This window comes from Musca domestica, unplaced genomic scaffold, assembly GCF_030504385.1.
Source record: "Musca domestica strain aabys unplaced genomic scaffold, Musca_domestica.polishedcontigs.V.1.1 28, whole genome shotgun sequence".
NCBI classification, from domain to species: Eukaryota; Metazoa; Arthropoda; class Insecta; order Diptera; family Muscidae; genus Musca; species Musca domestica.
Window position 1 is genome coordinate 10,812,639 of NW_026712293.1, and position 16,838 is coordinate 10,829,476.

Consider the following 16,838-nt stretch of genomic DNA (forward strand, 5'->3'; position numbering starts at 1 on the left):
TTATTTTTTTTAGACTTTTATCATTTACTATAGGATTAATTTTTATTATAAATGATTTTATAATTTTTATTGAATGAGAAGTAGTTTCTTTAAATTATTTAACAATTGTAAGAACAATTGAATTAGTTTGAATAAGATTAATTTTTATATCTTTTGTTTAAATATTTTTTAATTATTAATATGTTAATTATAATATTAATTATTTATTATAGAAAGCAGTATAAAGAAAGAAATTGTAAAATTAAGTATATACATAAGTAATTAAAAAATAATAGATAGGTTAATCAACAATTGTTGGCTTTTTAAGGATTAAAAATATTAATAAATTAATAATTTTAGATTGACAAACTAATGTTATATTTTGAACTTTTTTTTTCATTAGAAGTAATTTACTACAAAATAGTTGAAGATGCCAGTACTTGAAATTCAATTAATAAAATAATTTACAAGACAATAACTACGATTAGCTACACAAATTTCTAAACAGTGTCTATAAAATAAACCTGGTCGATTAATTAAGAAATTAATTTGATTTAGACGACCAGGTGTACCATCAACCTTTACACCTAAAACGGGAACAGTTCATGAATAATTAACTTTAGCAGCATTAAATAAAATTCGAATTTGAGAATTTATTGGTAAATTATCTACATCGAATAAACGGAATCCGACTACTGGTAATTCATATGTAGGGATTATATAAAAATAAAATTCAATATTATTGAATTCTGACTTTTCATAATTTCAATATCATTGATAATCAATAACCTCCAAATTTACTGATGGTTCATTAATTTCATCAAATAAGGAAAGCAATGAATAATAAAATAATTTCAGGTAAAATAGTTCAAATAACTTCAATTGTTTTTCCATGTAATATATAACTATTAACATATTTGTTAAAAAATAATGAAAACATTATATATCCGACTAGTACTGCAATTATTACTAAAATTATAAATGCATGATTATGAAAAAAAAAACAAATAAATAAATAATTGTTATATTAATGTAAGAATGTAATGTAGAGTAAATATAAAAATCCTCAGAATGCTGTATAAGCATGAGAGTAGTCAGAATATCTTCGAGGTATTCCGGCTAATTATAAGAAATTTTGAGGGAAGAATGTTAAATTTATTCCAATAAATATAATGACAAATTAACTTTTATTAAATGCTTATTATTTAGAGTTAATTTAGAGTTAAAGAATATCAGTGCACAATTCCTAAAAAGCTCCTTTAGAAAGCACATAATGGAAATTAGAAACTACTTAATTTGTATCATGTAAACTAATATAAATAAAATATAATATATACTAATATAATAAAATATAAAATTATTAATTTGTTTATTACGATAAGTTTTCCTCTGTATATCGTTGCAAATTAATAATTTGGTGGATTTCAAATATCCTCCTCCACCTTGGGAAGGAAGGTATAATAATTTGGTCATTCCGTTTGTAACATCCCTAAATATTCGTCGTACACCCCATAAAGTATATATATTCATAATCAGCATAAAATTCTAAGTCGATTTACCGATGTCAGTCTGTCTGTCTGCCCCTCTCTGTTGAAATCACGATACAGCCCACATTATTTGACGTAGAGCGTTAAAATTTAGCAGAGCAATTTGTACCGTGTCTAGGATGGTTGGTATTGAAAATTAGATATATCCGTGCAAGTTTTAGTATAGTCCCCATATGACGGTTACTCCCAATATTCAGTGGCGAAAAATTGTATGTATAGGTCTACGTTTTGGTATAGCTTCCATATAACGAAACCTCCAGATATTCGGCATTTTGATGATTTGAACCAATTTTTTTTTCACGGATTTGTCTAAAAATTGGTACTTGTGTGCGTTAATGGGTTCTAGCTTCATTGCCGAAACGTTGTATGCATAGGTCTACGTTTTGGTATAGCCCCATATATCGGTACCTCCCGATATTCGGTATTTTGATGGTTTTTGTCACATTTTTTCACGGATTTGTCTAAAAATTGGTATTTGCGATCATTATGGGTTCTGGCTGCAGTGGCGAAATATTATTTGCATAAGTTTACGCTTTTTTATAGCTCCATACAGCGGTACCTCCCGATATTCGGTAGCAAAACATTGCATGTATAGGTCCACGCTTTGGTATAGCCCCCATATAATGATACCTCCCGATATTAGGTATTTTGATGGTATGTCACATTTTTTTAACGGATTTGTCTATAGATTGGTATTTGTGGGTCATAATGGTTTCTGGCTGCAGTGGCAAAATATTGTATGTGTAGACCACGCTTTGGTATAGCCCCCATATATCGGTACCTACAGATTTTTGGTATTTGATGATTTTGCCACATTTTTTCACCGATTTTTCTAAAACTTGTTATTTGTTGGTCATAATGGGTTCTAGCTCCGGTGGCAAACCATTGCATGTATAGGTCCACGATTTGATATAGCCCCATATAATGGTACCTTCCATATTCGGCTTGATATTATTTTACACGATTGAGTTAAAATTCCATATTCCAATACTTTATTCCATATGTCTCCAAACTAGAAGGTGCAACTTCCAAGATTGGTAGATACTTTTCGAAATTTATTTGGAGATCCAGATGAGCGTCTGACTTATGTTCCGTTAACAGCGCCAAATACGATTACCGTTTGGGATAAAGAGTACTCCTTCTATATTGACGATGACGAAATCTTCAGAATTTTTCCACAAAGAAGTGGAACTTTTACGATTTTTTGTTTCAGGCGATGGCATAAAAACTATAAGAAAAAATCTGATGCAATAGTTAAAATACCATGCCTAAACATTAAGACTCATGACATCATTCTTGGAACTCTTTAATTATCGCCGATTCGTACAAAGTTTTGCCAATATTGCAAAACCCTTGCGGTACGGAACCTTACGGGATCAGAGTCGAGCAAAATAAAAATATTATTGGTAGAGAATTAAAAAAGGTGATCGATAATCTTAAAAATTGTCTTCTATCCAGGGAGGTTTTGGTTTATTACTGATCAGAATTCCATTTGAATACAGACGCTTCAAATAAAGCGTTAGGTTGGAACGGCTGAAGTCGTAATTTACGCCAACCATCAGCCGCTAACTTATTCCCTTAGTAAGAAAATTAATAATGCCATAATGAAGGGATGGAAAGCCATTTTGGAAGAACATAGTTATAAACTATGATATCTCAGAAAGGGAAGACAACCATTGCATCCAGGACAAACATAACAAATATAAATTGCCTTACAGAAACCGTACACAGTCACGAAAGTTCCACTGAAAACGTAATTCATAGCGTTGAGGTTCCGAAAATGGTGATCAAATTTGGTACATTCACGATGAACCAACATACCAATTTAAAATTATTTTTCCGGGGTATCATAGACATATTTAAGAAAGGGAATTTACATTCAGGAAGCCTGACCAAATATTTTGAAACGATATCTTAATTCGTCAATCACAAACTGTATAAAAGCACCGGGGATCATAATGGGCAAAATCCAGAAAATTTAATCTATTAATTTTCAAAATAAAAAATAGTGCTTTTTTCCCAAAAGTCGTGGACGATATAACATCGGAAGCAGACCAGGAAAATTTGATAATCGATACACATAGCACCGTTATGCAGAAGAAAACATGTTACAAATTCTGGAAAAATTATTTTCCCGGAATGCTTAATAAAGTAAAAAGGATAGTAAAGATAAGTTCAATTTGCAAAAAATAAGTATGAAAGGCACCCAAATAGACCAAAACTAAAAGAAACTTCTATCCCCACGTATACAGGCCAAGTAATACACAAAGATATTTACTCACAGACATAAACTAATTTAACCCGCCACAGCAAATTTTCAAAATTTGCACAAGTTAGAATTCTTGAAGGGAAATCAATTAAAGACGTACAAAGACCACTTCCAGATATTTTATTTCATTACAGGGTTCCAAAAACTGTCGTGATATAAACAAATTAATAATTTTATTAAGAGGTACCAATTGAAGCACACAATAATTGAAAATCACGAAAGGAAATTATAGTATACAAATTAAATTATTCCTAAAATGAACAAATTTATTTATTTGCAACCATATGCAAAGAAGCGCCCACACAACATCAATGTCAAATAGACCGCTTGTAAGTTGAAGAAGAATTTAAAATGTAAAGGGCACTCTTAAAATGTTCCCTGCAGTAAGTATATATATTTACTGTAAAATATATAAATACAGAAACAGTACTAAATTAAAGACCACACGCTGTGTACAGGAGATTGTGGCGGGAGACTGTTCATTAAAAATAAAGATGCCAATTAAGATATCAATTTAAAATTATTTTTCCGGGGTATCATTAACATATTTCTGAAAGGGAATTTACATATTTAAGAAAGGGAATTTACATTCAGGAAGCCTTACCAAATATTTTGAAACGATGTCTTAATCCGTCAATCACAAACTGTATAAACGCACCGGGGATCATAATGGGCAAAATCCAGAAAATTTATTCTAGTAATTTTCAAAATCAAAATAGTATTATTTTACAAGAGGTCGTGGACGATATAGCATCGGAAGCAGACCAAGAAAATTTTATAATCGATACACATGGTACCGTAATACAGAAGGAAACAAGTTACAAATTCTGGAAGAAATTATTTTCCCGGAATGCTCAATTTAATTTGCCAAAAAACGAAAAACAAATAAAAAAGCTGTGAGTTCGGTCGAGCCGAACATTGAATACACTCCACAATTTGGTACATATATAAAAATTTTCAAAAAAATAAAATCCGTTAAAAATTCTGTTAAAATCTTAAAAATACCGAATGTAGCCGTATATTAGGGTCTATAGGACGCCTTGGACCTGCATAGGCTACTTTTGTCACAAGCTATTACAATATTCAAATTGATATATTACGAAAGGTCATTAAATTGTGCGACAATATTGTTTATGATGAATGATGAATTAGGTATTTATGTATTCGCATGTCCGCCTCACAGGAGTAAAGTTAATGGGCAAGTTGAGAGATTTCATTCGATAATAGCTGAAATCTTGAGATGTATTAAATCGAGCGATTTCGAAGTATTTGGGAGAAAGCTGTTAATGAATACAATCAGAATTTAATGACCTTTCGTAATATATCACGAAAATTTTGGAACCCCGTAATGAAATAAATTATCTGAAAGTGGTCAGACATTAGTTTATGTCTGTGAGAAAATATGTATGTGTACCTCCCGATATGCGGTATTTTGATGTTTTTAGCGACATTATTTACCGGAATTATTTCCAATTTGGTGTTTGAAGTTAGTAATAGATACTACATCCTAAGACAGAAAATGAGCCAGGTACGTCCACGTCTTCCTATAGCCCCCATATAACGGTACTCCCGATATTCGGTATTTCGATGATTTTAGCGACATTATTTACCGGAATTATTTCAAATTTTGTATTTGAAGTTAGTAATGGGGTAACAGAAAAGTCCATTTATAAACCCCATGGTACCTCCCAGCATTCGGTATTTTGATGATTTTATCTACATTATAAACAGATTTTTTTCAGATTTCGCATTTGAATATTGTAATAGCTTGTGACAAAAGTAGCCTATGCAGGTCCAAGTCGTCGTATAGACCCTAATATACGGCTACATTCGGAATTTTTAAGATTTTAACAGAATTTTTAACGGATTTTATTTTTTTGAAAATTGTTATATATGTACCAAATTGTGGAGTGTATTCAAAGTTCGGCTCGACCGAACTCACAGCTTTGTTACTTGTTTTTTTTTTTTCTTTTTTTTTGCAATTTGAATTGAGCATTCCGGGAAAATAATTTCTTCTTGAATTGTAACGTGTTTCCTTCTGTATTATAAAGTGTATCGATTATAAAATTCTCTTGGTCTGATTCCGATGCTATATCGTCCACGACCTCTTGTAAAATAATACTATTTTGATTTTGAAAATTACTAGAATAAATTTTCTGGATTTTGCCCATTATGATCCCCGGTGCTTTTATACAGTTTGTGATTGACGGATTAAGACATCGTTTCAAAATATTTGGTCAGGCTTCCTGAATGTAAATTCCCTTTCTTAAATATGTAAATTCCCTTTCTTAAATATGTTAATGATACCCCGGAAAAATAATTTTAAATTGATATCTTAATTGGCATCTTTATTTTTAACAGTCTCCCGCCACAATCTCCTGTACACAGCGTGTGGTCTTTAATTTAGTACTGTTTCTGTATTTATATATTTTACAGTAAATATATATACTTACTGCAGGGAACATTTTAAGAGTACTCTTTACATTTTAAATTCTTCTTCAACTTACAAGCGTTCTATTTGACATTGAAGTTGTGTAGGGCGCTTCTTTGCATATGGTTGCAAATAAATAAATTTGTTCATTTTAGGAATAATTTAATTTGTACACTATAATTACCTTTCGTGATTTTCAATTATTGTGTGCTTCAATTGGTACCTCTTAATAAAATTATTAATTAGTTTATATCACGACAGTTTTTGGAACCCTGTAATGAAATAAAATATCTGGAAGTGGTCTTTGTACGTCTTTAATTGATTTCCCTTCAAGAATTCTAACTTGTGCAAATTTTGAAAATTTGCTGTGGCGGGTTAAATTAGTTTATGTCTGTGAGTAAATATCTATGTGTATTACTTGGCCTGTATACGTGGGAATAGAAGTTTCTTTTAGTTTTGGTCTATTTGGGTGCCTTTCATACTTATTTTTTGCAAATTGAACTTATCTTTACTATACTTTTTACTTTATTAAGCATTCCGGGAAAATAATTTTTTCCAGAATTTGTAACATGTTTTCTTCTGCATAACGGTGCTATGTGTATCGATTATCAAATTTTCCTGGTCTGCTTCCGATGTTATATCGTCCACGACTTTTTGTGAAAAAGCACTATTTTTATTTTGAAAATTAATGGAATAAATTTTCTGGATTTTGCCCATTATGATCCCCGGTGCTTTTATACAGTTTGTGATTGACGAATTAAGACATCGTTTCAAAATATTTGGTCAGGCTTCCTGAATGTAAATTCCCTTTCTTAAATATGTCTATGATACCCCGGAAAAATAATTTTAAATTGGTATGTTGGTTCATCGTGAATGTACCAAATTTGATCACCTTTAACGGAACCTCAACGCTATGAATTACGTTTTCAGTGGAACTTTCGTGACTGTGTACGGTTTCTGTAAGACAATTTATATTTGTTATGTTTGTCCTGGATGCAATGGTTGTCTTCCCTTTCTGAGATATCATAGTTTATAACTATGTTCTTCCAAAATGGCTTTCCATCCAATTGTAAAAGTTCCACTTCTTTGTGGAAAAATTAACATTTTATTATCTAATGTTCTGAAGATTTCGTCAAAGTTGAAATATAGAAGGAGTACTCTTTATCCCAAACGGTAATCGTATCGTCAGACGCTCATCTGGATCTCCAAATAAATTTCGAAAAGTATCTACCAATCTTGGAAGTTGCACCTTCTAGTTTGGAGACATATGGAATAAAGTATTGGAATATGGAATTTTAACTCAATCGTGTAAAATAATATCAAGCCGAATATGGAAAGTACCATTATATGGGGCTATATCAAATCGTGGACCTATACATGCAATGGTTTGCCACCGGAGCTAGAACCCATTATGACCAACAAATAACAAGTTTTAGAAAAATCGGTGAAAAAATGTGGCAAAATCATCAAATACCAAAAATCTGTAGGTACCGATATATGGGGGCTATACCAAAGCGTGGTCTACACATACAATATTTTGCCACTGCAGCCAGAAACCATTATGACCCACAAATACCAATCTATAGACAAATCCGTTAAAAAAATGTGACATACCATCAAAATACCTAATATCGGGAGGTATCATTATATGGGGGCTATACCAAAGCGTGGACCTATACATGCAATGTTTTGCTACCGAATATCGGGAGGTACCGCTGTATGGAGCTATAAAAAAGCGTAAACTTATGCAAATAATATTTCGCCACTGCAGCCAGAACCCATAATGATCGCAAATACCAATTTTTAGACAAATCCGTGAAAAAATGTGACAAAAACCATCAAAATACCGAATATCGGGAGGTACCGATATATGGGGCTATACCAAAACGTAGACCTATGCATACAACGTTTCGGCATTGAAGCTAGAACCCATTAACGCACACAAGTACCAATTTTTAGACAAATCCGTGAAAAAAAAATTGGTTCAAATCATCAAAATGCCGAATATCTGGAGGTTTCGTTATATGGAAGCTATACCAAAACGTAGACCTATACATACAATTTTTCGCCACTGAATATTGGGAGTAACCGTCATATGGGGACTATACTAAAACTTGCACGGATATATCTAATTTTCAATACCAACCATCCTAGACACGGTACAAATTGCTCTGCTAAATTTTAACGCTCTACGTCAAATAATGTGGGCTGTATCGTGATTTCAACAGAGAGGGGCAGACAGACAGACTGACATCGGTAAATCGACTTAGAATTTTATGCTGATTATGAATATATATACTTTATGGGGTGTACGACGAATATTTAGTTGTGTTACAAACGGAATGACAAAATTAATATACCTTCCTTCCCAGGGTGGAGGGTATAAAAATATTTGAAATCTACCAAATTATTAATTTGCAACGATATACAGAGGAAAACTTATCGTAATAAACAAATTAATAATTTTATATTTTATTATATTAGTATATATTATATTTTATTTATATTAGTTTACATGATACAAATTAAGTGGTTACTAATTTCCATTATGTGCTTTCTAAAGGAGATTTTTAGGAATTGTGCACTGATATTCTTTACTTACTGGATTAACTCTAAATAATAAGCATTTAATAAAAGTTAATTTGTCATTATATTTATTGGAATAAATTTAACATTCTTCCCTCAAAATTTCTTATAATTAGCCGGAATTCCTCGAAGATATTCTGACTACCCTCATGCTTATACAGCATTCTGAAGAATTTTATATTTACTCTACATTACATTCTTACATGAATATAACAATTATTTATTTATTTGTTTTTTTCCTAATCATGCATTTATAATTTTAGTAATAATTACGGTACTAGTCGGATATATAATGTTTACATTATTTTTTAACAAATATGTTAATCGTTATATATTACATGGACAAACAATTGAAGTTATTTGAACTATTTTGCCTGAAATTATTTTATTATTCATTGCTTTCCTTATTTGATGAAATTAATGAACCATCAGTAAATTTGGAGGTTATTGATTATCAATGATATTGAAATTATGAAAAGTCATAATTCAATAATATTGAATTTTATTTTTATATAATCCCTACATATGAATTACCAGTAGTCGGATTCCGTTTATTCGATGTAGATAATTTACCAATAAATTTTCAAATTCGAATTTTATTTAATGCTGCTAAAGTTAATTATTCATGAACTGTTCCCGTTTTAGGTGTAAAGGTTGATGGTACACCTGGTCGTCTAAATCAAATTAATTAATCGACCAGGTTTATTTTATAGACACTGTTTAAACTATTTTGTAGTAAATTACTTCTAATGAAAAAAAAGTTCAAAATATAACATTAGTTTGTCAAACTAAAAATCAGGATCTGCCAAAGGAAGACCAAGAAAGGAGTCTTTTATGCGCTCTGTTATTGCCGCTGTAGGCGTACGCGCATGGTCCAGATGGGTCACCACAGCCACAATTGACAAGGACTGACTCCGGTCGTATATCGAGGTGAGACTAAGCCTACATATTTGGCTACCATCGATTCTTGAAGTAGGGATACGAAGACTATGCACCAGAGAGGAGCATATCTGACTGTGCCTACTACATTGGTCCAATACCTCCCTCACGATAGAGGGACGGCCAAAAGCATCAACTTTGACTAACAAAGTCGGGGAAATGCAGATACCAGACTGGAGGGACAACAAGCCGACAAGTCCTACCTGCGAGGGGGAAGCATTTTCAGTCGGACGATAATATGGACTATGACGCGAACGGTGCCTATAATCCGTATGCGGACGACGCCGACTATTACTTGTGGGTTTAACCACGGTCTTCGAATCAACGTGAAGAAGAGTGTGGTGATCTTCGTTGCATACGGCACACTTTCTTTTACTTTGACAGTCCCTGGCTTGGTGGGATTTCGCTAAACACCGTATGCAATCATTAAATTTAACAACAACTCTACGACGCATGTCAACATTCATGACGCGGAAGTCGCTACATCTATCCAATGGGTGCATGCGGTCACAAAGGCGACATTTATGGGAGGCCGCAGATGAATCCCGAGAGGATTCGGACCTACTAGATTTGGCCGACTCCTCCAACGAGTGAGGAGTGGCAACCGGAGCCCCAGATGGACCCGAAGATCCGGACTCGGTTCGCGATTTTTCAATTTGGGGGTTATCGGCAGGGACCGGAGCCGCAGATGAATCCACAGATATGGATTCGGACTCGGTTTGCATCGGTACATCAGATGCGAGGGCCGCAGATGAATTCGGTTTATTCGATTCGGACCCAGGCTCAGAGATTGTCACAGCAGCAATTGGTTCCACGAGGGCTGCTTCCACGGCAGCCGAGGACAAAGTGGTCTCAGTGGGGGGACAATCCGGGGTGGCATTACCGTCATCCACGTTCAAGAGTTCGTCTTCGGTATATAATTTCATCGACATACTATATAACGAGAAGAGAACCATTTTAATTACTAATCGAGGGGTGGTCGGTCAGAATGACCAACTTGGTGGTGGACCGTCTTACAACGCTGTTCTCGGTTCGGACGTCCGCGACTCGAACGTGACCGTCAGTTCCCGGATGAAACTTTTACGACACGGCCTGTCATGACGAATAACAACTAAATCGTCTATGGCTATATCGCGCCCGATTACAGAAGCTTAATGGTTGCTCTGTGATGAGAGGTTCAGGCGGTGCTAACAAAGGGGGTCCAAATAAGAGAATGTCTTGGCGTCGACGCGACTATTTCGTCAGAACTGTGCGACATCGGACAAAAACTTTTCCAATCAGCCTCAGTAGCTGTTAAAAATTAATCATCTTCGCTGTAACAATCATTGGGGATCAAACAATTTCGCAAAAGCCGACAGAACTTCCCTCTTAACTGTTAACTGCAAAGTAGACAAAAAATCTAAAATCAAATTTCACCTAACGCCCACAGGTTTGTGACTACTAGCTCCAACATACAATAATAATTGAGCGTCAACCAAAAGCTCAGGGGGGATCGATCGACAAATGATCTATTATTGGTGGTTCTGTGCTGCTGGTATAGGACCCGTGACAAGCCAGCCGAACACTGAGTTTTGAGCCAGTAAAGCTCCAGACAAAATCGAACGACAACCATCTAAAACAATATTGGGGTAAATATCGGCTCCTAACAACAGATCTACAGGACGATGCTCAAAAAGATTGACATCTGCCAAGCGAATGTCGGGGATTTGCTTCTTCAAATCCGAATTTGCCACAAATGACGGAAGATTTTCTGAAATAGTAGGCAACACTAACACACTTGTTTCTAATGTTAGAGAATTATCGAGTGGACTGCTAATTTGTATACGACAACTTTTATTAGCAGTAGCCGAAAGCGAACCACTAACTCCTGATACAACAGCCTTAGCAGGGGATGCAGGAAGCTTCAATTGATTTTGGAGTCGCTCTGAAATAAAAGAGGACTCTGACGCAGGATCTATCAGCGCCCTAGCAGGATACAAAACACCTTGATGAACGATCCACCACCGCCGTACCTAAAAGCACAGATTTGTTCTATGCGGTGTGGAACACCTGGCGGGGTACACATCCAGTTGATGTTGCACAACCCGAACTAGATGGACTGGAACTCGAATTTTGAGGAACATTAGATGTCACAGTGGAAGTTGGAGTCGAATTACCCAATGTAAAATCTTCCCGATGCAACAATGTATGATGTGCCTTATTGCACTTCGAACACCTACGTTTGCTATCGCATTTCTTTACTTCATGACCGCTACGAAGACAGTTCATGCAAAGTTGATGGCGTTTCATTACTTTATACCGATCAACGGGTTTTAAGCTCTTAAAGCGGGGACAGTCATACAATTTATGACGTTGATTTTGACAAATGACACAATGTGGACTTTTCGAAGCACGAGGAGAACTAGGCGATTTAGGGACATTAACATTAGAATAATGCGCTTGAACTTTTCTACTACTTAACTGCTTCGACCTATCTGTGCCACGCATGTCATGAAGACACATGAGCGTACGAATTCTCTCAGTGAGAAAAGCATCCAAGTCTTTCCAAGACGAAAAAGAGGATTTATCCTTTACACTTTGCTCCCAAAGGGTCTGAGTAAGTTTTGGCAGTCGTTGGAGACACAAAAACACAAGAATCGGATCCCAATTTTCAGTTTTAACATCATAAATTGCCATCGAAGTTAAACAACCATTTATACCGCGTTGGATCGTCTTTAATCCTGAACTAGTCTCACTATAGAGAACAGGAATATCGAAAAAAAACTTCAACTGGTTATGAACAAGAAGTCGAGGATTGTCATAAGTTTCGATCAAAGCCTTCCAAGCAGGCGCGAAACTACGATTAGTTAGTGGAAACTTTGACACTATCTCGCGAGCTTCCCCTGTCGTCTTCCGGACCAAATGACAAAGCCTTTCGATGTCGCTTAGACGAGCATTATTAATATACACAGCGGTAAACAAATCCCTAAAGGTTGGCCATGAGTGGAAATCGCCTTCAAAAACATCTGTGTCACAAGGCGGCAAAACTAGATTATGTACCACATCCGAGTTTGAAACATAATCTAAAGTTCGAAAACTCACACAACTATTCCCCACAATAGAGGTAAGCGGAGTCTGAATTTGGGAAGGATTTTCGAGCGAAGCCTGATTCGAAACATTCAATTGGGTTCGCGTTTCAACCGACATTTTCGGCTGAATTGGATTAGTGGATTTTTCTAGGGTTTCACCCGGGGTTTCTAACAAAGACGCTACAGAACCACTAACGTTTGAATTAATAGAAGAAGAACGAGTCCTTTTAAATTGATCTAACTTCCTATTAATTGCAGCCTGGCATCTCAGATACAGTTGAAAAGATGCATTATACTTTTGATCGACAGCATCTATTTCTTCTTTTGACGTCTCTACAGACGTCATCATAAAATCACAGCCTTTTTCAAATTTTTCCTGCACTCTTTCCCACAAGTTCTCTAATCCATTAATTTGGGATTTTAAAAAGTGGAAATCCAATTCCTCATCACGCATAGACTCAAAGCTAGCGTTAAACTTTACGAGAGCATCCGATGCTCTAATAAACATATCAATTGGAGTCAAAGGCATTTTGAAAGGTTTTTACCAAGTCTCTACTACAATCAGTAAGAGAAAAACAACTAAAGCACGATTTGCTATAAAAAATAACCAAAAACCAAATTCGACTTCGCACAATATACGAAGGAGTAACAATGCAAAATTATCAACAAACTCAAAAATTTCCAAAAAATCGTCCAAATTTGTTAAACGTTCAAGGAACGTACCGAAAGATGCCAAGAATTTACCAAAACCGCACTATAGGGCCAAAAAAATTTAAAACTTTCGCGAAATAATTGCCTTGAACCTCTCACACTACAGTGAAAAATCAAAATTTGAACTATAAATTTCAAAATTATAATCTCCAATGAGATATTTAGCAACCGATAATAGGGTACCACGAAAAATGTGAAGAAATCAATAAACAAATATAAAATATTCAAAAAATATATCAATAAATATAAATACAAATTATCAAATTTTCTAAAAATTGTATATTTTACCGGTAATTTTCCAAAAAACCGTATTTTCGCGCACAAAAAATTCAAAATATTTTAATTTTTAATATTTTCTAACGAAAATATAGAGATTATTTCGATTTTATATCAAAAGTTACCTACAATTTAGGCAACTAAACTACCGAATGTAGCGTGTTTTTTCAAAAAATATTGACCAAAAATAAAATTTTCGAACAAAATCTCCAAAATTAATTAAAAATTTCAAATTCCGCACGAAAAATATCAATTTTAACACTTTTTACTAAAAAGTCGTATTGACCGATCGTAGGGTGCACGCGTTAATTAATTTTTCCAAAAACGTCGTTTTATTAAACCCAATTACCATTAATAATTATTCCAAACAAAAATCAAAAAATTTTCATATATTATATTACAGGTCGTTTTATCACGGTTCACCTGTAATGCAACGAACGATAGAAAAATATCAAACGTCTGACCAAACGTATGTATGTATACGCTTATGTGTGGCTGACCGACCAAGCAGTGATCATCAGTGGTGTGCCTATTACTGCGTTTGTATGTTTGTATATCGATCGTTAGCGAACAACCAAACAAACCAATGTAATTGCTGCGTGTATTTTTTGGGGGTGATTTTTAATAATATTTTAATTACCAAAAATGCAAATTTGCAAAAAATTTAACAATTTTTTAATTTCAACTATACCGATCGATAGGAAATTTAACGTACATTAAAATGACACCCGACAACAATATTTTATTTTCACTAGAAAAGCCAAAAAATACACTTTTTTCACAATTATTTTGATATATTTGTTTTCTATGATTTTTTGTCGAATGCCGACGGCAAAACAATATTTGCAAAACTAGACGGCGGGGGAACGGGGTACGCGACGCGTTGTAAAACGGCCACTGAACAAATAAACGACACGAATTGTTGTTGTTTTACACAAATTTTTCGAAAATTCTTTTTCAATAGAATTTTATTATTTTTTTCACAAGGCACTTTTTTCACTTTACGTACCTGGTTGTTTTTAATGGAAACGAGATGATGATAAAGATGATGATGACGATGATTGTGTGGACTGTATTTTTGTTGATGGTGATGATGAAGTTTGCTTTGTGAAAAGAAAAAAGAAGAAACGATTAACTTCTTTTTACCAAGGGCTCGTAATCCGGTACGAAGTGACCAATGTTTGCGCCAATGCGGGGTAAAGGGGGAATATGCAAAGCAAACCAAACAAAATAGAATAAATAAAAACACAATAGCGGGGTTAGTTTTAAATATAAAAAAAGGCAAAAGCCAGGATTTATTAATAATAAGTATAAAGGATTTTGGTAAACAATATTACCTTAATTTGCACGATAGCGGGGGAGAGCCTTCGTTCGTATCGGGGCGATAGAAGCAGAGAGTGTTATAATAACAAAACAACGATCCCAACATGAAGTAAGTCGGCGTTGGCGCCATTCGCCACTCGTTGAAATCTGTTGACATTGACAGATTTCAACGATGTTAATCATTTACAAATAATTAGGCGTTAACCCATTGTTAACGTCGCAAAACACTAATTTTCAATCTAAATTAAACAGGCCCACTACACTTCCCTCAAGCGGATATCAACAATCAACAAATTAATTAGCAATTAACTTTTTAATTAAGTTCTAAAACTAAAATTAACATGTAAATAGAGTGTTTATTGGAAAAGTGAAAAAATTTTAGTTGAATTTGAGGCTCATGTTTTCTTGCAAGAGGTTTTCTTCGTGTTTTCGACTTTTTTATTTTAAAAGAAAAATAAGTCTTTGTTAAACTTAAGGCCTTTGTTCTTGTTTTTATCCGATATTTCGATTTTCTTTTGTGCGAACATATTATATGAGTGATAGAGATTTAGAAGATTTATTAAATAAATTCCAAAGACTTCAAAGTAACGATTGTTTGCAACACCAACTAGAGACTAAAATGTCAGTGCCGGAACAGTTGAAAACGGTTGTAGAAGCCGCAGTTGCAAGCGCACTCGCTGTACAAGAGCTAAATTTTAGTAAAAAACTTGAAGAGGTTAAGCAAGAATTGAGGAATGTTCAGATACCTACGCCAGAAGTAGAAACGTTCAAAGATGCTGAAATAAGATTGAGCGTCTCGTGTAGTGAAACTTTGGACATTATAAAGTCCCTGCCAGAATTCGATGACAAAAATGAGACTTACGTCTCGTGGAGAAAAGCAGCACACATCGCTTACAAGGTTTATGAGAGATACGAAGGGAGTTCTAAACATTACCAAGCTTTAGGTATAATTAGGAACAAAATTACCGGGTCAGCCGACATGGTACTTTCGTCCTTCGATACCCCTCTCAATTTCAAAGTCATAATAAATAGATTAGATTTTACATACGCAGATAAAAGACCCCTTTTACCTTATAGAACAGGAAATGTCAACTTTACGACAGGGAAATATGACTCTTTTGCAGTACTATGATGAGTGTTGACGCCACGTCCAAAATCACCCTGATTTAATGCCGATCTGGCAACACCATTTATAAGCGAACATAATTTTTGTTATTTGTCAATTTGACATTTATTTTTAGTATTCATATATTTAACGAAACAATTGAATTGTCAAAAAGAGTATCTCGGATACGGCATTTTATTCAGAATTTTATAAAAGCAAGTTGGCTAATACGAGGTGCTTAGGAATTATTATTTTGTTAATATTTATAGTGGTTTCCATACCAAAAAGTATGTATATTTTTTATAGATATTTTTTACAATTCCTAATTATGTTTTATTATTTAGGAATTTTAATATAAGTGCATTGCGTTTAATAAATCAAGCTATTTTATTGAACGGATTGTATTTTATTCAAAATCCCGTGGAAGTCACTATCTCGGCCTATTTGCCGTCTCAACAGTTTAAAATTCTTTTTTTTGCGGTCTACGAAGGTTCCACCGAAGTCACCTACATCGTAAAAAACCTTGCCAATTTGGCAGTAAGTACAAATGGATAAAGACATTGCAGAGGGTCAACCACAAAATGATAACAGTTGCTCGCTATGC

General features: G+C 34.3%; 2 pseudogenes; one reads left to right on the top strand and one right to left on the bottom strand.

Moving 5' to 3' along the window:
* Positions 1–426: 426 nt before the first annotated feature.
* On the bottom strand, positions 427–973 carry LOC109613891 (cytochrome c oxidase subunit 2-like; annotated as a pseudogene).
* A 1,837-nt stretch (positions 974–2,810) lies between these two features.
* On the top strand, positions 2,811–9,562 carry LOC131803273 (cytochrome c oxidase subunit 2-like; annotated as a pseudogene).
* Positions 9,563–16,838: the final 7,276 nt, after the last annotated feature.